This window comes from Nannospalax galili, unplaced genomic scaffold (genome assembly GCF_000622305.1).
Source record: "Nannospalax galili isolate Female #2095 unplaced genomic scaffold, S.galili_v1.0 scaffold11, whole genome shotgun sequence".
NCBI lineage: Eukaryota > Metazoa > Chordata > Mammalia > Rodentia > Spalacidae > Nannospalax > Nannospalax galili.
Genome location: NW_008330735.1, coordinates 6,178,712 through 6,199,987, shown reverse-complemented (window position 1 = coordinate 6,199,987; position 21,276 = coordinate 6,178,712). Strand labels below are relative to the sequence as shown.

The 21,276-nt window shown below is 39.8% G+C and overlaps 1 protein-coding gene across 3 annotated transcripts in view; it reads right to left on the bottom strand.

Moving 5' to 3' along the window:
* The window catches only part of Qser1 (glutamine and serine rich 1), a 92,197-nt gene that overhangs the window by 55,206 nt on the left and 15,715 nt on the right, over positions 1-21,276 (bottom strand). The gene's annotated exons all lie outside the window — the stretch shown is intronic.

Here is a 21,276-nt window from a genome sequence, read left to right as displayed (position 1 = left end):
AAGCCAAAAATAAATTTCACTGGATGGGAATGGGACTGTACTTCAGGAGTAGAGTGCCTTCTTAGTAAGGCCCTGGTTTGATTCTAGAATCAAAAGTTTGTTGAAGTTTATATACAGGAGTAAACTCATTAAAAACATTTTTATTTATTATTTTATGTGTATGAGTATATTGCATACATGTATGTCAGTGTACCGTGTTGTACAATGCTGCGGAGGTCAGAAGAAGACTCCGGATTCCCCTGGAACTGGAGTTAAGGACAGTTCGTAGCCACCATGTGAGTGCTGGAAATTGAACCCGGGTCCTCTGCAAGAGCAGTCAGTGCTCTTAACCACTGAGGCATCTCTCCAGCCCCAGTAAACTCATTTTATTGACCAGGTTCAATGAGTTGTGATAAATAAATATACCAGTCTGATAGTCACAATGCAACCTGATCATTATGTAGACAGTGCCATCACAACAAAACATATTTATTTATTTTTATTATGTGTATCAGTGTTTTGCCTCCATGTATTTAAGTGCATCCATGCATACAATGCCTATAGAAGTCAGAAGGAGTTGGAACCTCCAAAACTGGAGTTCCAGATGGTTGTTAATTGCCATGTGAGTGCTGGGAACTGAACCTGGGTCCTTTAGAAGAGCAGCCAGTGCTCTTAACTGCTGAGCCATCTTTCCAGGCTTCCAAAAAGGCTTTTTAAAATTACTGTATAATCATTGTACAAAATAATACTTTGTACTTTTACATTTTGCCAAATTACCACCTGTGTCCCCTTTGATAGCTCCTGGTGGTCACTTTCCTCTTTGAAAACAGTCCTACATCATGTCTTCTACTTTTCTGAATATACAAGTTTTTAAATTGGATCCATATTGTCAGATACACACACCACACACACACACACGCTGGGAATATCTTCTTCAATTCTTATGGCTTGCCTTTTCATTTTTGTAGTATTTAAATAATATTTTCATTTTAAATCAATTTCAATTCTTCTTTATTATTTTTATTTTGTTATGAGTGTGTTGCCTGCATGTGTGTAAGTGCACCCATGGTATTGTGCAATGCCTGCAGAGATCAGAAGAGGGCACTGCATTCCTGTGGAACTAGAGTTACAGTTGTTAGCTGCCATTTGAGTATCAAACCAGGAACCAAACCCTGGTCATGTGCAAGAACCAGTGCTCTTAATTGCTGAGCCCTCAAACCAACCAACTTACCTACTCTCTCCTCTCTCTCTCTCTCTCTCTCTCTCTCTCTCTCTCTCTCTCTCTCTCTCTCTCGGAGGTGCTTGTGCCATGGCCACTTGTGGAGGTCAGAGGATAAGTCTCAAGAATGGGTTCTCTCTTGCCACCTTGTGGATCCAGGAACAGAATTCAGGTCATCAGGCCTATGCACAAGTGCCTCTACCTGCTGAGCCATCTCATCTGCCTAAAAGGTTCGTTTTTAACTTAAAAATTAGTTGCATGCAGTAAAATTGATCTTTTCTAATATATAGATCATTAAGTTTTGAGAAATACCCATAAAATCAAGAAAGGAACCAGTTCTATCATCACAAAAGATTCTTCCATGCCCAAGTGAACCCATTCTTAAAGTCTCTAAGCATGATCTATTGCCATCCACATTAATTTGCCTTTTCCAAAATGTCATATAAACAGAATTATAAAGGGGTAGGGAGATGGCTCAGTAAATAAAGAGCCTGCCATCCAAGAGCGAGGACCTGTGTTGAGATCCCTAGCACTCTCATAAGAAGCTGAGTACAGCAGTACGCATCTGTAATCCCAGTACTAGGGAAGCAGAAATAGGTGGATTCCTGTAGCTCACTGGTCTATGAGATCTATGTTCAGAGAGAAACTGAAGATACCAGGTGTCAACCTTAGATTTATAAATTAGGCTAAATTAAGAAATTTAAAACAAAAATTAAGAAATAGAGCAATTACTATAATTCTTAATGTAGCAATATTGCCAGTGTAATTGCTCAGGTGCTTTGAGACCATTAGTAAGTAAAATCAGCTCTTAACATAGATGGCTACTGTGCTAGATAGCTTTAGTGTCAACTTGACACACCTGGGTTGAAGGTGCCTCAACTGGGGAATTACCTCCATTGGACTGACCTGTGGCCATGTCTGTGGGGCATCTTCTTGATTATTGAGTGATGTGGATTACTGGGACTGTGGGTGGTGCCACCCCTGGGCAGGTGGACCTATGCTGTATTAGAAAGCAGGTTGAGCGGGGACCAGAGGGAGCAAGCCAGTAAGCAGTGTTCCTCCATGGCCTGTGCACCAGTTCCTGCTTCTAGGTTTCTGCCCTGAGTTCCTACCTTGGGCTCCTTGATGAACTGTGACCTGGGAGATGTAAGCTGAATAAACCCTTTCCTCCCCAAGTTGGTAGTGGTCAGATGTCACAGCAGTGGAGAAACAAACTAGAACAGCTAAGTGACTCCTGGGCAGATACTGAACATGCCAAACAAGGGGATGATTTACATCCTGAGCTTGAGATTTCATCATACTACTTAGAAGAGTGTGCAATTTAAACTTTATTAACTAGCACCTTTGTAGAGAATCAGATGATTGTGCTTAGCCATAGGTAAATGCAAATCAAAACTACACTGAGATTCCATTTTAATCTAATCAGAATGGCTATCGTCAAGAAAGCACATATGCTGGTATAGAAAAAGAAGGGAAAGAACCCTTATACACTGTTATGGGAACGTAAAGTAGTCCAACCAATGAAGGTTCCTCAAAAAACTAAGAACAGAACCATTTCATGATCCAGCTGTGCCACTCCTGGGTATATACTTAAAGTCATGTATGTTTATCATGGTACTGTTCATAATAGCCAAGTTATAAAATCAGCCTAAGTGCCCATCAATGAATGAACAAATGAATGAAGGAAGGAAGGTGTGATACACATACATACAAGGGATAAATAAAGAAGGAAATTGTGAGGCTGGAGAGAAGGCTCAGCAATTAAGAGTGCATACTACTTTTCCAGAGAACCTGAGTTAGGTTCCCAGAACCCATGTCAGGCAGCTCACAACTGCCTCTAACTCCAGCTCCAGGGGATCTCACACCCTCTTCTGTCCCTCTCCCCCACATGTGATAGATACTCACACAGACATACACACATGAAAAAAATTAAAATAAACCTTAAAAAAAAAAAAGAATAAGCTGGGTGTGGTGGCGCATGCCTTTAATCCCAGCACTCAGGAGGCAGAGGCAGGCAGATCTCTGTGAGTTCGAGGCCAGCTTGGTCTACATAGTGGGTTCCAGGACAGCCAGGGATACAGGGAGACCCTGTCTCAAAAGACCAAAAAAAAAAAAAAAAAAAGACACAAATGATAGAAGAATTATTAGGGAAGAGGAAACAGATCAACAGAAAGTACAGGAGAGAAGAGAATGATGGCACATATGGATATGATCAAAGTACACTAGAAACCTGTACATATGAGAAAATCATTATGAAACCCATTGTTTTGTTCCATTAATGTGTCCTAATAAAAATGTAAACATATGAGCAGCTTATTTTTGGAATTTTTCCTTACTATTTTTCAGACCCAAGTTAATTGTAGATAAAAGTGAAACCTGAGAAAACAAAACTACAAGGGAAGACTACTGAATTATTAGTTTCTCAGGTTTTTTGGTTTTTTTTTAAATTAAAAATTTTAGGCTGTAGGGTAGAGCACTTGCCTAGCATGCACAAAACCCTGGGTTTGAGTCTCAGCACCATACACCACCACCACCACCTCCTCCTCCTCTTCCTCCTTCATCATCTTCTTCATCTGTGTTTTCTTCTGGAAATTTTAGTGTTACAGCATGAGTATCCCTGATCCAAAATGCTTGGAATTCAAATGTTAGATTTCAGTTTCTCACAGGGACTGAGGATGTAGCTGGGATCATATTTATCATATGTGAGTCTCTTCATTCAAAAGGAAAAGGAAAGGGAAAGTGAAAAGGGAAAGGTGCCTTGGTTTTGATTCCTGTTGCTATAATAAAATACCCTTTGGTATTTAGAGGAGAAAGAGTTTATTTAAGTCACAAGTCCATGTTCACAGTCCACCAATGCAATGGAGTCAAGGCAGCAGGAACTTGAAGTGACCGGTCACATCCATAGTCAAGAGCAGAGAGAGAATATATGCATGTTTCCTGCTCAGCAAGCTTTCTCCTCTTTTTTGTATCTAGTACCCCAAACCACATCAATTAATGTAATCAAGATAATCTCCTACAGGCTGGGGTGTGGTGGCACAAACCTTTAATCCCAGCACTAGGAAAGCAGACCTCTGTGAGATCAAGGCCAGACTGATCTACATAGCCAACTGGGGCTACGGGGGGGGGGGGGGGGCATACTGTCCAAACAAACAGATTATCTCCCACAGACATGCCCAAAGGTCAACCTGATCTAAGTCAACCCTCAATAAGACTTTTTTTTTAACATTTAAAAAAAATTTTTATTTATTATTTTTATTTTATGTGTATGTGTGTATTGCCTGCATGTAGGTAAGTGCACCCATGTCATGCAATGCTTGTGGAGGTCAGAAGAGGCTGTCAGATCCCCTGGGACTGGAGTTACGGACAGTTGTTAGCTGCCATGTGGGTGCTAGGATTTGAACCCCGGTCTTCTACAAGAACAACCAGTGTTCTTAACCGCTGAGCCATCTCTCCAGCCCCTCAATAAGACGTTTTTACAGATGATTCTAGACTCTTTCAAATTGTCAATCAAAATTATCACAAAAGGGTTTCTTAGATTCTCAAATAGCTGCATAGACTCTTAGAAGCCTGTAATCTGAAATCCAAAACGCTTCAACATCTGAAAGTACATGAGGATCATGTCAATGCTCAAACACTTGAATTTCAGATTCCCTTTGGGAGTTAATTTTTTGTACATGGTGTGAGTTGGACTCACTGCCCCCCCCCAACACACACTAGGGATTGAATCCAGGGACTTGTGCATGCCAGGCAAGCACACTCAGACACTTAGCTGCACTCCCAGTCCTTGCTGTGTGAGACAGGATCTCTGACAAAACTCAAGCTAGTCTCAAACTCATGATTCTTCAGTTTCCTAAATAGCTGGGGTTACAGGCACATGACTCTGCCCAGTTTTTCACGGCAGCCACACGGTCCAACTCATGACTCAAATTCAAACCTGGTTCACTCCTTTACTTTTCCTTAGATCACTGTTCAAATTTCACCCGACTTCTCTGACCATCTCAAATAGAGTAACTAACTCCCTTCATCCTCTTTCTTTACGTTCCCTAACCCTCTCATTTTTTTCCTCCAGAGCACTAGTAGCATTCAATCTATTTACTCCCTAGTTTGCTTACTGGATTAAAAAAAACCAAAAAACAAACAAACAAAAAAAACGCCACAAGGAATGTTTCTGCTTTGTTCCCTGTTTCATCAGAAAAGACTGTATTTGGCATACTGTAGGTATCACAAGTAATTAAAATCTGTTTAGTTTCAGAACATTCACTAAGTATGTACTCAGTTGCTATGCATCTTGCTAAACGCTGAGGTTCAAAATCCAAACATTAACCCAATAGGTCAGCCCGTACCCCACCCCGTCAACCTGGCACTTTTTGTTAATTTTTGGCTCTGTCTAAAGGTTTTCAATAAGGTTGAGAGACCTACTTGGCCCAACATCCAATTGGTTCAGTAATAGAGGCTCAATTAGGAGTTCTACACCAGCAACAGAACAGTCACACATATGAACCCACAGCACTTGTGACAGCATGCACAAGACCTGCAAAAGCACAAGCCAGACATGGAAGGGGGAGATGCGCACAAAGCCCCACTGCTAGCTGAGGAATTATTGGCAACGGAGTGCAGCTGAGAGAGGAAGAGTCTGTCTTTAAGGGTGTGATGCGAGGAGGTTGACTAAACTCCAGAGGATAGCCCTACAGTCAAGACTATTTGGGGAACTGGATAGGCATTTAAATAAAAAAAAATTAAAAAAAAAATAAATAAATAAACCAGGGCTGGAGAGATGGCTCAGTGGTTAAGAACAGTGGTTGTTCTTGCAGAAGACCCAAGTTCGAATCCTAGCACCCACATGGCAGCTAAGAACTGTCTGTAACTCCAGTTCCAGGGGATCCGACAGCCTCTTCTGTCCTCTGCAGGCATTGTACAACATGGGTGCACTTACCTATATGCTGGCAATACACACATACACATAAAATAAAAATAATAAATATTTTTTAAAAAAACAGGATATAAGGGGGAGGGGAATCAGAGGAGATGGGGGAAAGTTTCTGAATATCATCAAAATACATTGTATAAACTGGTGGTGTGGTGGCGCATGCCTTTAATCCCAGCACTCAGGAGGCAGAGGCAGGCAGATCTCTGAGTTCAAAGCCAGTCTGGTCTAAGTAGTGAGTTCCAGGCCAGCTGGGGCTGCAGGGAGATTCTGTCTCAAAAAAAAAAAAAAAAAAAAACAAACCAAAATACACTGTATAAAGTTCTCAAAGAATAAAAAATCAAAAAACAATAGAAGAAACACTGTTAAGAAACACTTTCTCAGAGTTTTATATATAAGGTGTTTGAGATTTTGTGTTCTGTAACTTTTCAGGTTTTGTTTTTTGTACCTTATTTGCAAACTCAAAGATTATACTATATAAAACTAGCTTTGAGTTAAGAGTACTGCTCACTGAATTAAGAAGACCAATTAAAATTCCAAGTCTCCTTATAAAGTTAAACAGTTACTATATGGCCCAGCAATTCTACTCCTGGAGAACTGAAATATTTATACAAAAGCCTGAACGTGAACTGACGGCAGCACTTTCATAATCATCAAAAGGGAGAAACAAGCTGGTCATGGTGGCGCATGCCTTTAATCCCAGCACTCGGGAGGCAGAGGCAGGCGGATCTCTGTGAGTTCGAGGCCAGCCTGGTCTACATAGTGAGTTGCAGGACAGCTGGGGCTACAGGGGGACCCTGTCTCTCAAAAAGACCAAAAATAATAAATAAATAAATAAATAAATAAATAAATAAATAAATGGAGAAACAGAACTGGGAAGAAGGACCAGTAGTTAAGAGCACTTGCCACTCTTGGAGAGGACCTGGGTTTGGTTCCCAGCACCCATACAGGGTGGCTTAGAACTACCTGTAACCCCAGTTCCAGGGATTTGACACCCTTTTCTGGCCTCTATGACCACCTGCATGCACGTGGTACACACACATGTATTCAGGTACACACGCATACACAATAAAATATAAAAAACAAAGGCAGAAGTAAACCTTATCTCTAACAAGTGGTAAATGGATAAACAAAGTGTGGTATAGTCATAATGGAATACAGTTAAGCCACAAAAATGAAATACTGATATTGTTTTTTTTTAAATTATTGTATGTTAGGTGTAGTGGCACAGGCCTTTAATCCCAGCACTTGGGAGGGAGAGGCAGGTAGAGCTCTGTGAGTTCAAGCCCAGCCTGGTCTACCCAGCAAGTTCCAGGCCAGGTGGGCAACAGGGAGACCTTGCCTCAAAAAGACCAAAAAAATTTTTTTTATTATTTTATGTATATGAATGTTTTGCCTGCATGCATGTAAGTGTATGCAATGCTCTGCAGAGGCCAGAAGAGGGTGTCAGATCCCCTTGAACTGGAGTTATGGGTGGTTGTTAGCCACCATGTGGTTGCTGGAATTGAACCTGGGTCCTCTGGAAGAATAACAAGTGTCCTTAACTACTAAGCCATCTCTCCAGCCCCCAAATTCTCATATTCTTGACAAATTGATGAAATTAGAAAATAGTAGGTAAAAACCAAACACAAAAGAGCCATTCCATTTATATGAAATTTCCTAAGTAAGAAAATCCAAGGAGAAACAAAGATCACTGTGATTGTCAGGGACCAGGGATAGGACAGAATAGAAGAGACCCACTACTGGGAACATGGTTACTTATGGGGTGATGAAAATGTTCTAGAACTGAACAGTACTGACAGTTGCACCACCTTGTGAGCATCAAAACATAATGACCACTGGTAACTGTTTCAGTTCTTTGCATCACTATCAAACAAGATAAGTCTTGCTGTCACAATTATTCAATCTCCTATGGCTGGGTCATCTCCATATACTGCATAATAATATATTTTTTTAATTCCCATGTAGAGGGGCTAGGGATACAGTTCAGTGGTAGAGTGCCTGCCTAGTATACACATATCCTTAGTTTAGAAAACTAGTCCTGGAAACAAAAAACAACAAAAAGCACTTTGATTTGGGGCTGGGAATATGGACTCAATCTGAGGCTCAACAGGGTCAGAATTTTGCATGAGAAATGATCATCTTCCTTTAGTTACTATCATTTAAACTTAAAAATAAATTGACCTTTTCCTCAAAATCAAAACAAACCAAAAACATCAATTGCCACTCTAACCTATTTTAAATACAATCTTTCCCTAAGGTTTTAATCTAATTTGCTTTAACAAAGAAAACTAAGTTTACTTATTTACTTATTCTTATGAGGTATATGTGTGGATGATGTGTAGATGCGTGCATGCATGCCACTGATGCATTTGTGGAGGTCAGAGGAAAACTGTAGAGTTGGTTCTGTCTTTACCTTTAATGAGTTCCAGAATTGAATTCAGGTTGCCAGGATTGCCCAGCAAGTGTCTTTACCTGCCGAGGTTAAGACTTAAGAGTAAAACTAAGTTTTAAAGCAGTCAAGAAACCTGAGACAAAAATCTCATCCAAACTGGCAATTCCTGCCATGACAATGGTATTATGATCATAAGGAACAATGCTTCTGAACACATTACTGCAAATATGCTACACTGTGGCCTATATTCAGACTAATCACATATAAACATACTTCTTTGGTATCTATAATGCAAGAAATAAAACACATTCCAAGTTTAAAAATCAATTACCCAAAGTCCCATGAACTATGTTAAATCCCAGATAAACAAGCCAGAACTTGCACAAAAGTTTTAAGTTACTTAAGCAATGAATGAATGATTTTGCCCTAAGAAGTTGTATCACTTTATTCTCTTTGTTTTAAAGAATTTACCCACTTGGGCTGGTGAGATGGCTCAGCAGGTAAAGGTATTTCCTGCCAAGCCTGATGACCTGGGTTCAATCCCTATGACCCACATGGTTATTTGTTCTGAATTTGAAAAATTAACCGAAGAACCTTGAAATAAACATAAAGTCCTTATTAAAAGCGCAGGCTCTGCAAAGAGACTGCAGGGGTTAACACACTTCTGTATGACTTGAAGCTAACCACATAAGCCTCAGTTTCCGCAACTACAAAATATGGGTGATGTTAACTTACCTTCATCAGGTTGCTGTGGGAGTGAACTGATAAAGCACATAAGCAGCATTCTGTACAGCACTATACTGGCACACAATGGATGCTCAATCAATGCTATTGTTATTGCACTTAAAGGTTGTATTTATGCAACTGATATTACTGACTGCCAAGTGTGAAGCTAGAGGCAGAAAAATTAAAAAAGCATAAGAAAACAGAAAAACATAATACAGTACGGGAAAGCTACTTTAGTAAATGGCAGCTAAGCTTTGAAAGCAAGAGTCAAAATTATCCAAGGAAAGAAGTATCCTAAGAAGACGACATGACATACACAAAGCCTTGGGAATGAAATTATGATGGCACATTAGTAGACCTGCAAATAATTCTACATGGTTCTACCAGAGCACGGAATATGAGGTAGTAAGGAACTAAGCCATGGAAAGTAAATAAACATCCTACATTTTATTATCAAAGGAATCAAAAGCCTCTAAAGAATTTCAATCACATACACAAATCATTGTTTATTACTAGTTTGAGATGGTACACTGCAAATTCACTTTGAAAATTATCAGGAGTGCTAGGAGTATAATTCAGGCGTAGAGCACATGGCTTAGCATGTGGCCTTGGATTCAATTCCTAGCATAAAATAGGAAAAGAAAAACTTCAAGCAAATCATTCCAGTAGAAAGATAATCTGATAAGCAGATTACCTGGAAAAAACTGTGAAAGTCTCAAAGCAAAAATCTAGGACCCTACTTGCACAAATCCAGGCAAGAAACTCTAAGGACAAAACAGTGTCCAAGAATGATTTTCGGTGAAAGACTGAAAGGAATAATGGGGAAAAGACAAGGGTGGAGGTTGGATCAAGGTGTTTACTGAAGTCAGGTAAGCAGGTGAAAATGCTCAAGAGCATGATGCCTAAGAAGCAGACTGAGGAGAGACTTTATAGTTATAGTATACTATACCCGTGATCAATAACACTAATTTCCCAATCTCAAGGATGCTTTCTGAGTTCAAAATTCCTTGAACCACAACTAAAGTCTTACCCTTCCTTATTTCCACTTAAGATATCATGAAAATTTGAGTATTAGAGGGAGCAGCTCTACCTTAAAGAAAACAAGCCATTATTCATAACTTGTATTTTTACAACCAATCTCATGAAATGCAGATTTCAGGAGCAGATGGAGGAAAAGGAAACCACAAAAAGAATGAGAAAGCTTAACTAAAAACTTAGGGGGAAACTGGGAATTGGTGTCTTCAAAAATCATATATGCTGCCCTGACATACACAAAAAATTGAGGAAACAGTACTCATGAACAAAAATATGTATCACACATGTAATTATATTATAGCATATCCTTCCTAAACCCCTAGAAAGTTCTGTGGACCAGAAGGCTAAGATAAAAAAGTCAGCTAGAACAAGAAACAGTTGGAATCATAGCATGAAGAAGGTGGGGAAAAGTGAGAGGAAAGGAACTGTATATAATGATCACTTACAGTCTGTATCTCAAGTGCCTTGTTTTTAATTTTTTAGCTTTGATTTTAAATTTATTTGTTTAAAAACTCTTATTATGGGACCACGAGAGGGCTCAGTGGGTAAAGGCGCCTACCACCAAGCACGGCAACCTGAGCTTGATCCCTAGAAATCTACCTAGTAAAGAACTGACTCCAGTAAGTCGTTTTCTGACCTCCACATGTGCTCAATAAATAATATATAAAAAATTTAGAAAACATACTGGTAGTACAGTCACAGAGTATTTCTAATATACCCATTTAGCCATGCTCAATTTTTTTTCCATGGGAAATTTTCAGCCCAAAGACCTACGTATTTATTTAATACAAGTATACGACATATGTATACATGATGATTCCTGTCATGAGTCATGTAAAAATGGGAAGATAATCAGCATACAACTGTCTAACCTGTAAGACTGGATGAAATAAATATATAGTAGAGGAGGACAACTTTATTTCTTTATTCAACAAATATAAGCAATTACAGGGCACTGGAGCTGTAATAGTGAAAAAGATAAGCCAGGGCCCAAGATGGCTCAGTAAGAGCCAATTCCTACAAGCTGTCTCACCTCCACACAAGCACCACGGTGCACACACCCATACACATAAACACACACACACACACACACACACACACACACACACACACACACACACAACTAACTAAATAAATGTAATTAAGAGAAATAGAAGCCAAGATGAATGTCTTTATTATGGTTTTGATTTTGACTGTCACTTATTTGGCTAGGGCTACAGCTCAACGGTAGAATACTAGTCTAGCAGTATGAGGCCTTGGGTTTGATCCCGAGCTGCGCACCATTGAAAAAAAAAGAAGAGAAAAGAAAAAAATAGACTCAATGGCATACACTAGAGTCCCAGATACTTGGGTGGCTGGAGGGGGAGAATCACTTGACTGTAAGAGTTCAAGGCCAGCCTAAGCAAAGAATGGCCTCAAAAAAAAAGTATCTAGAATTTAATGAACTTGGCTATCAACTGCTGCATAATTTCTTTCACATCCAAGTTATTTCATTTTATTTTTGTTGTTTACTTTTCCAAAGACAGGAGTCTCACTATGTACCGCACACTGGCCTCAAACTCACAATCCTCTGCCCTCAGCCTCCCAAGAGTTGATTCAAATGAGCACCACCATGCTTTAGTTTAAAAAGCAAAAATCTCAAACCAGTAAGTCTTCCTTTGAATCAAACTCTACAGAAAATCATAGAAGACAGATCTGAGTTGAATGTAGTGAATTGTTCAGGAATGAGTGGACTCTAATATAAAAGATAAAAGTACCAGTACAGGGGCTAAGAATACAGCTGAGTGATGGAGTGACACACACATAGGGAAACTGGAATCTTCATATAGTGCTACTGGGAATGTAATATATAATATGGTAAAGCCATTTTTAAAAAGAGTTTAAAACTGAGCATACTGCTGCATACCTGTAATCCCAGTCCTTGAGAGGTAGAGGCAGGAAGATTATTCCAAGTGTGAGGCCAGTCTGGTCTATACAGCAAGTTCCAGGCTAGCCAGGGAATCTAATAAACTGCATTAAAAAAATTTTTTTAAAGAAAGTTTGGTGTTGGGTTTGGTGACACAATCCTGTAATCCCTGCGCTCAGAAAGCTGAGGCAGAAGGGTCAAATGTTCATGTCCCTGGGCTACTTAACAAGACTATCTCAAAAAAAAAGTTGGCAATTCCTCAAAGTATTAAACAAAGAACTGCCATATGGTCCAACAATCACACCCCCCCAAGTACCTACCCAAGAGAAATGAAACACATTCACACAAACTTACATACAAATGTCCATAGCAATATCATTCATAATAGCCAAAAAATGAAAACCCAAATGTTCACAAATGAGTGAACCAATGTGTTATAGCTAAAATATGTGCAGCTGGAAGGCAACATAGATAAAAATCTCAAAATATGCTCAAGAAGCCCAACACACACATAACTTCCACTTATATGAATACCTAGGAAAGACAACATAACAGGTTAGAGGCCCCTACATAACGGGTTAGAGACTCCCTACATAACAGGTTAGAGGCTGTCTAGGAATAAGGGCTGTCTAATGAGCGTGAAGTTTCTTTTTGGAGTAACAAAAAGTCTGATAGGATCCTGGTGACATTGTGATAATGTAAATACCAAAATTCCTGAGTTGTACTTAAACTGAGAAACAGGTATGGTATATAAATTAAATCTTAGTAAAAATATTAACCTAAAAAGTGATGATGGGATGGGCAGATCTCTGTGAGATCCAGGCCAGCCTGGTCTACACAGCAAATTCCAGGCCAGCTAGGGCTACAAGGAGAGCTCTCCGCCCCCCACCCCCAAAATACCCGAAACAAAAAGTGATGGTGGATCAGTGGTAGAACAGTTGCCTACTATACAAAAGGCCTAGGGTTTCATCCCTAAACTGCAAAGGAAAAAACAAAAGTGGCCTCCATTGGTCCAAATGAATCCCAATAATTTACTGATTGCTTTTTTTTTTTTTTTGTCTTTTTGAGACAGAGTCTCCCTGTAGCCTCAGCTGGCCTGGAACTTACTATATAGACCAGGCTGGCCCTGAACTCACAGAGATCTGCCTGCCTCTGCCTCCCAAGTGCAGGGCTTAAAGGCATGCCCACATGCATAGCTTTTTGTAGTGTTAATTTGTTTATTTGTAGTACTGTCTCACAAAAAATAAAATTAAAAAAAATGCTAGGAATGGTGGCATACATTTATAATCCCCGTACCTAGATGGAAGGAGGGGATCAGGCCAGCCTGGGCTCTGTGAGACACTGTCTCAAAACACACACACACACACACACACACACACACGCACGCACACACATGCATGCACGCACACGCACACACACACGCACACACACGTGCACATACACAGAGTTCAGAGGCTCTTTGGGGCCACATTTGTGGGTTCAGGAAATCTGGAGGGATCAGGGCTGCATGCTTCCTCCTTGCATCACAACCATGGTTCTGGTCATGCTGATCCCTTTACAACTATGACTCCTGCCCCCTTGTAGGCCTAGAATTGATTTCCTACTGCTGCTGTTCTTTTGTGTGTGAGCATGCATGTCACATGTAATGAGCATATAGAAGCCAGAGTCTGACATCATGTTTTCTATCACTCTTCACCTTTACATCATTATAAAAATCATTATACATCACTAACGTCAATATACATCATTAATAAAAATAAAAACCTTTATTTTGTACAAATGACATACTTAAGTTGGTTAAACAGAAGCAGTTTCTGTTTTTACTGAGAAAGCTGAAGACTGTAGTATAGTATGCAATTTCCTGCCTAGTGGCAGAGTACATAAAAAACAAAACAAAAATCTATCAGTTCTCGGGGCTGGAGAGATGGCTCAGTGGTTAAGAACACTGACTGCTCTTGCAGAGGACCTGGGTTCAATTCCCAGCAGGCACATGGTAGCTAAGAACCATCTTTAACTCCAGTTCCAGGGAAATCCGACACCCTCTTCTGACCTCTGTGGCAATGCATGACATGCATGCGCTTACACACATGTAGGCAATATACTAATACACATAAGATAAAAATAAAGTATTTAAGAAATGTATCAGTTCTAAACAATATACACAAAAAAAGACAGATTTTTGGCATTTGTAATAGATGCTCAAGAAAAGCACTGATAAATTCCAGGCAACTAGGAGTTTGGTATTTCTCAGGGACATCATGATATGTGTTAGAGACATGGCACATACGTGGCTGTATCCATGGCAACAAGGGCTGGTAACACTAGGATTAGAAACAATTCCAAAATTCCACTTTATCATCTCCCTTTTCTACTTTTAGCAACATCTAACATTTCTGGCCCTCTTTTTCTTTCACATTTACTATTTATTTGTGTATGTGCATGAGTGCAGGTGAGAGAACAACTTTCAAGAGTCAGTTCTCTCCTTTCACCATATGGGTCACAGGGATCCAACTCAGGTCCTCAGGCTTGATGGCAGGCGCCTTTATCCACAGAGCCATCTCTCTGGCCCCGCATTTCTGATCTTCTGAATACAGAGAAAGAAAAATGCACACTCCACTTTATTTTTCTGCAATGCTTTTCTTTTTAAAAGGAATACATTGTCACGGCTGGAGAGATCCAGTTATGAGCACTGACTGCTCTTGCAGAGGACCCGGGTTCAATTCCCAGCACCCACATGGAAGCTACGAACCATCCTTAACTCCAGTTCCAGGGGAATCTGAAGCCCTCTTCTGACCTCTGCAGCGCTGCACTGACATGGGTGCACTCACATACATGCAGGTAATACACTCATACACATAAAATAAAAATAAAATATTTTTTAAAAAAGGAATACATTGTCAAAGCAAATTACTTTGTGGCTCAGACTGTTGCATTTATGACCTACCTGTAATATTAAGATATATAAGAGACAGACAAAAAATGGTCGAGTCCTAGATGATTGTCTACATTCTTTTTTATGTATTATTTTATGTGTATGAGTGTACTGCCTGTTTGTGTGTAAAGTGCACCAGTGTTGTGCAATATCCGTGGAGGTCAGAAGGTGTTGGATCCCCTGTAACTGGAGTTATGGACAGCTGTTTGACGCCATATGGATGCTGGGTACTGAACCCGGGTCCTCTGCAAGAACAGTCAGTGCTCTTAACCACTGAGCCATTTCTCCAGCCCCAAATAAATATTCTAAATTAAGATGTAGCTGGCCACTTTTCACAGCATTAGTAGAGATCATATTTCCAAGATTCAAATGTACAGGTACTACGAAATATTTTATTTCAGCTTCAATGCAACTTTTGTTAGTAAGTTAGTCTTTCTTTTACTGAATTTTCTAGTTTGAGAACTAGTAGAGCCAATTTTCTACTGTGTTATAATTTTATTGCTTAATAAAGCATGGTCTAGGATTTCTGACACTAAGTAAAGGAAGTCAATTAACATTTATCACAATAATTCACTTTTGTATGGTAAATTTACAGACATAAGCATCTATGGTTTAATGTAAAAGTTCAATAACATTTTAGCATAAAAAGTTGGGGGTAGTGTTAGAGATGGAATTTACAGCTTGGTGAAGGTTAGGCAAATGCTCTACAACTGAGTTATAACATTTATTATACTACCTATTTTAATACTCAGTATACTGTTCTTTCTTTACAAATTTTCAGAAACCTTAAATTTTCTAGAAACTCAAAAGGTTTGATATTTGCTTTCCTAAATAAATTTCCAGGAATTAATGTATAGGCTCATTACAAAAAGACATAATATATAACACCTACTATTTAATGCTATTACAATTATACTACATTACTTATACTATTTTAATTGTGGTACAGTATAAGATTGAATTTAGACATTTTGTTTTGTTTTGTTTTGTTTTGTTTTGTTGAGACAGGGTCTCCCTGTAGCTCCAGCTGGCGGCCTGGAACTGGCTGTGCAGATCAGGCTGACCTCGATCTCAGAAATCCATCTGCTTCTGCCTCCCAAGTGTTGATCAATGTGGCATATGGCAGCTCACGCAGGTGAGCTCAGCACTTGGGAGGTGGAGGCAGGAAGACCATAAGTTCTGAGATGATTCTTCAGTCCACAGTGAGTTGGAGGCTAGTCTAGGCTACAGGGGACCAAGTTTCCCAGTCTCAAAAGAAAAAAATGTTAAGTGAACTGTGGGCATAGCTCAGTGGTGGAATGTATAACAAGGTCCAGGGCATCACTTGATCTCAGCATCCAGAAAAGGAAAAGAAACTTCAACCTATCAAAGAGATACATATGTAACTTAGATATTCATTGAAATAATACATAGAGGGCAGGGAAAGTAGGTGGATATATATAAAAACTATGGGGCTAGAGAGATGGCTTATGGTTTCCAGCACCCACAAGGGGTAACTTCAGCTCCAGGAGATTCAATGCCCTCTTCTGGACTCTGACTACCTGCACATATGTGCCCATAGACACACACATACATATAAATAAATAATAAATCTTAAAAAAAAATTGTGGGACTGCAGAGATGGCTCAGCAGTTAAGAGCACATGCTGCTCTACCAGAGGACCTGAGTTCAATTTCCAGCACCCATATCAGAAGGCTCAAAACTGCCTGTAACTCCAGCACCAGGTGATCCAAATGTCGCCATGGGTACATGTATTCACATGCACCCATGCACATAATTAAAATTTTAAGTAAGTAAATAAATTTTAAAATGAAACAAACCTATGTGCAGATATTGTTGATGTTTGACAATGGACACACTGGTATTCATCATATTTTCCTCTCTAAATTTACCTAATTTGAAATTCTGTAACTTGGCTACTGTGAAGAGCACAGAGATAAACATGGATATGCAAGGATCTCTACTGTATGTTGACTTTGATTCCTTTGGGTAGATACTCAGAAGTGGATCATACAGCAGTTCTATTTTTAGTTTTAGAGGAACCTCCATACTGATTTCCATAACGGCTAGACTAATTTACATTCATTATCAGTGTATGGTTCCTGTCCCTACCCTGCTCCCTAACCAGCATGTCTTTTTTTCATTTTCTTAATGATAGTCACAGATTAGCTTTTAACATCAAGTTTGGATCTTCAATCAAATTACAACGTAACTTAAGATCATGTCTTAGAAGCAATTCTAGTAATTTTATTTACTATTTTAGGTAAGCTTACTTTTTGAGATCAAATCTCAATATGTGGTTGCTTAGGCTTGTCACAAACTCCTAGGTCCAAATGATCCTTCTGCCTCAGTCTCCCAGGTAGGTGGAACTACAGATGCATACCAACATGCCTGGCTGCCATCACCATTTTGAAGTAGATCAGATTTGATTGGAAACGGTGCTGTTGTTAAAAACAAAAAGTAATGCAAAGGTATTAACCAATACCAAAAGAGTATTCCTAGATTCTGAGTATGTAGGGATGTTTTTGGTTGGTGCCTACACAAGCACAGTTCTGAATTTTAATCCTTTCAAAAGGTTCACACTTTTGTCACTACTCAACTAATTCCTTTGTGCTTCAGGCCAAATTAAACTGACTAAAAACAGTTTCATATCTGTGTAAGCAAGGATAGTATCAGGTGCTTTACCACAGTAATGTTAGTTTTTTCAACATACAAAATTATTTTTAAATGTTAATTCATCTAATTTACGAAGACCCAAGTGAGGTATTTGAGTTTATCCAGATTTTTGTATTTGCTTCACTGGACCAGACAAATCTATTCTCAAATTACTATGTTTCCAATAAGGAAACTTCAGGTCCTTCCCAGGACTTGGCAAGTTCTTGATCACCTACTATACCCCAGCCCAAACATATTCATTGTTAAATATTTCATTGAATACTTCTAGACCAGGTAAGTGGGGGAGAAACACAGCTCAAACTGTTTTATTAAGATTAACAATTATGAGCCAGGCATGGTGGCACACACCTTTAATCCCAGGACTCAGGAGGCAGAGGCAGGGGGATCTCTTTGAGTTCAAGGCCAGCCTGGTCTACAAAGTGAGTTCCAGGTCAGCTGGGGCTACAGGGAAACTCTGTCTCAAAAAGACCACTAAATACGTAAGTAAATAAATACAATTATTCAGAGGTGGTGGCACACACCTTTAGTCCCAGCACTCTGGAGGCAGAGGCAGGCGGATCTCTGTGAGAACCAGGCCAGTTTGGTCTACATAATGAGTTCCAGGCCAGCTGGGGCTACAAGGAGACCCTGTCTTGAGGTGGGGGGGGGGGCGCACAAGATTAACAACAACAACAAAAAAATAACAGCAGGAATTGAGTACGCACTATGAATAAAATATGAAGGAGCCTGCTATGAAGCGGGTTGTAGGGTTTGACAGTGATGAGGTGTTTCCATTCCACTGAGGCTTCTAAGGAGAAGCTACTGAATGACATGAGGGAGAAAGCCATGTAGCCTGCTAGAAGACACAGCCAAAGACTCAGATTAAGAACATTTCTGTCACCATTCAATTCCCAGTATGATAGCTAATCTTGTCAACTTGATGGAAATAGAATTGCCATGGAAACACATCTCTGGGCATGTCATGTCTATGAGGGATCGTCTAAATTAGGGTAATGGAGGTGGGAAGACCCACCCTCAATGTTGGCAGTACCATTCCACGGCTGGGATGCCAGACTGAATACAAACGAGAAATCAAGCTGAGCACCAGCATTCATCCCTCTCTATTTCCTAACTGTGGGTACAATGTAACCAGACAACCTTTACTCTCCTTTTCCTGATGGGCTGTATCTCCTGAAACCATGAGTCATAATAAACTCTTTCTTAAGGTGCCTTTTTTCAGGTATTTTGTCACAGAAATGAGAGAAGCAGCTAATACAACAAGTTGGTACCAAGAAGCAGGGTAGGTACTGTAGTAAACTTGTCATGTGGTTTGTGGCAGGAATACAGAGAGTGTAGAACTTTGGCTAGAAAAGTCCCTCAATATTGTGAGCACAACTAAATGGTTCATTCTGGTGGGAGATTAAAAGACAAAGTACTAAAATGTGTATGGGTACTGGAGGCCCAGCTCATGAGGTTCCATAGGGAACAAGAACTCTATGAGGACTGGATTAGGGGCTATTCAAGCAACATACTAGCAAAGAATCTGACTGCATTCTGCTTATGCCCTAAGAACTTGAGTAAGGTTTAATTTAAAGTAATGGACTAGTTTTTGGAGGGATAAAATAATTTTAAGACAGGCTAGTATTCAGGATATGTCACAGTGATTGCTCATTGTACTTACCCAGTCTATAAAGAGTACGTGGAGCAGAAAGATAAGAATGACAAGTTTGGAGAGAAAAGGTTAGGAGCAAGTTTAAAATTTCAGGTATGAGGCCAATGAGATGGTTCAGTGAGTAAAGAGCTTGCTGCATAAGCCTGGTGACCTGAGTTCAATCCCCAAAACCCATGTAAAGATGAAAAGAACTGACTCCAAAGTTGTCCTCCGGTGTCTATACACGTGCTTCCCCCATAAGAATAATACATTTTTAAAAAGTTTCCATCAAGGAGAGTACAGATAATAATGCAGCTGTAATTGTTAAAGATAACGCCATTAAAAAGAAATCTGAGAGACTGCAGAGATGGCTCAGCGGCAAAGAGCATTGTCTACTCTTGCAGAGGACCTGGGTTCTGTTCCCAGCACCCATATGGCAGCTAACAACCATCCATAAATCCAGTACCAGGGGATCCAACGCCCTCTTCTGATCTCCGCAGGCATTGTACAATGAGAGGCTACTTACCACATGCAGCCACTACACATAAAAATAAATAAATAAAAGTATTTAAAAAGAAATCAGATGCTCTGCACTGAGACAACAGGAAAGGTGCCCAGAGAGTAAGATCCTACCTACTGAAGCCTCCATCTTACAAAAATGCAAATTCATGTGAAAGGAAAGACTTGAGAATGCCATTAAGGGAATTCTCTATTCCTCAACAGCAACTGCCTAAGGAAGTGTTTCCCCAGAGCCTGCACACAGGCTGTTGTAACTATGGTTCAAAGGGGCCACAGGTTCCATTCCAAGCTGGCAGCAGTGTTATCCACATAGTGCTTGCTTAACAAGACTGAGGTCATGGAGTCTTGCCGATAGTTCCAGAGCCACTGAGGTCAGGCAAGGTATAGCAGGGTCAGAGTCCCTGTAAGAAGTACCTGAGAGGCTACTCCATGAAACTGTGAAGGTTGTGAATATTAATAAACTTTAAAAAAAAAAAAACCTGAAAGTAAAGCCTAATTGGTAATTGAGACTTCAGGAAGTTGGAGATGCCATGATTACAGGACATCTGTGAGTCCCCATTTTTCCCTTTTGAAATGAGAATGTCCAGTCTGTGTCAATGCATAATAGGAGTTTGTTAGCATTCTTTTAAAAGGTCCTCATAGTTAACAGAGTATTTGAAATCTCACATGAGATTTGAACTTTGGACTTTTAAATAGTGCTGGAACTATTAAAGATTATAGGGACTCGAAGAGAGAGTTAGATCCCCTGGAACTGGAGTTATGGTTATTAGTCATTACATGGGTGTTGGGAATTGAATGCGGGTGCTCTCAAGAGCACTTGGGCCTTAACCACTAAGGCATCTTTCCAGCACTGCCTATGGGGACTTTTGGTGTTGGGCTGAATGCATTTTGCAATATGATATATTGCAATATGGCATAATGTGGAAGGTGATATCTGAGTGTCAAGTTGACAAGGGGTGGAATTCTGTTAATCAAGATTTTCAACTTGAAAGGATCTAGAATTATCATGGAAACAAATCTCTGGGCATGTCAGTAAGGGATAATCTAGATTAGGTTAGTTGAGGCAAGACCCACCCTAAATGGGCAGTACTATTCCTTGGACTGAGGTCTTCAAATGAATAAATTCCTGACGCTGAACACATCCCAGCCTCTTCTTGCTTCTGTCATCAAACCTGCCCTGACACAACAGACTGACTGACTATAAGTCAAAATAAATCCCCTTTCCTTAAGTTACTTTTTCAGGTATTTTGTCACAGCAACAAAACAAGCAACTAATACAAACAGTGAAAAACTGGTATGTTCATTCAAATATGAGAAGATAAGGTAAAATCTCTG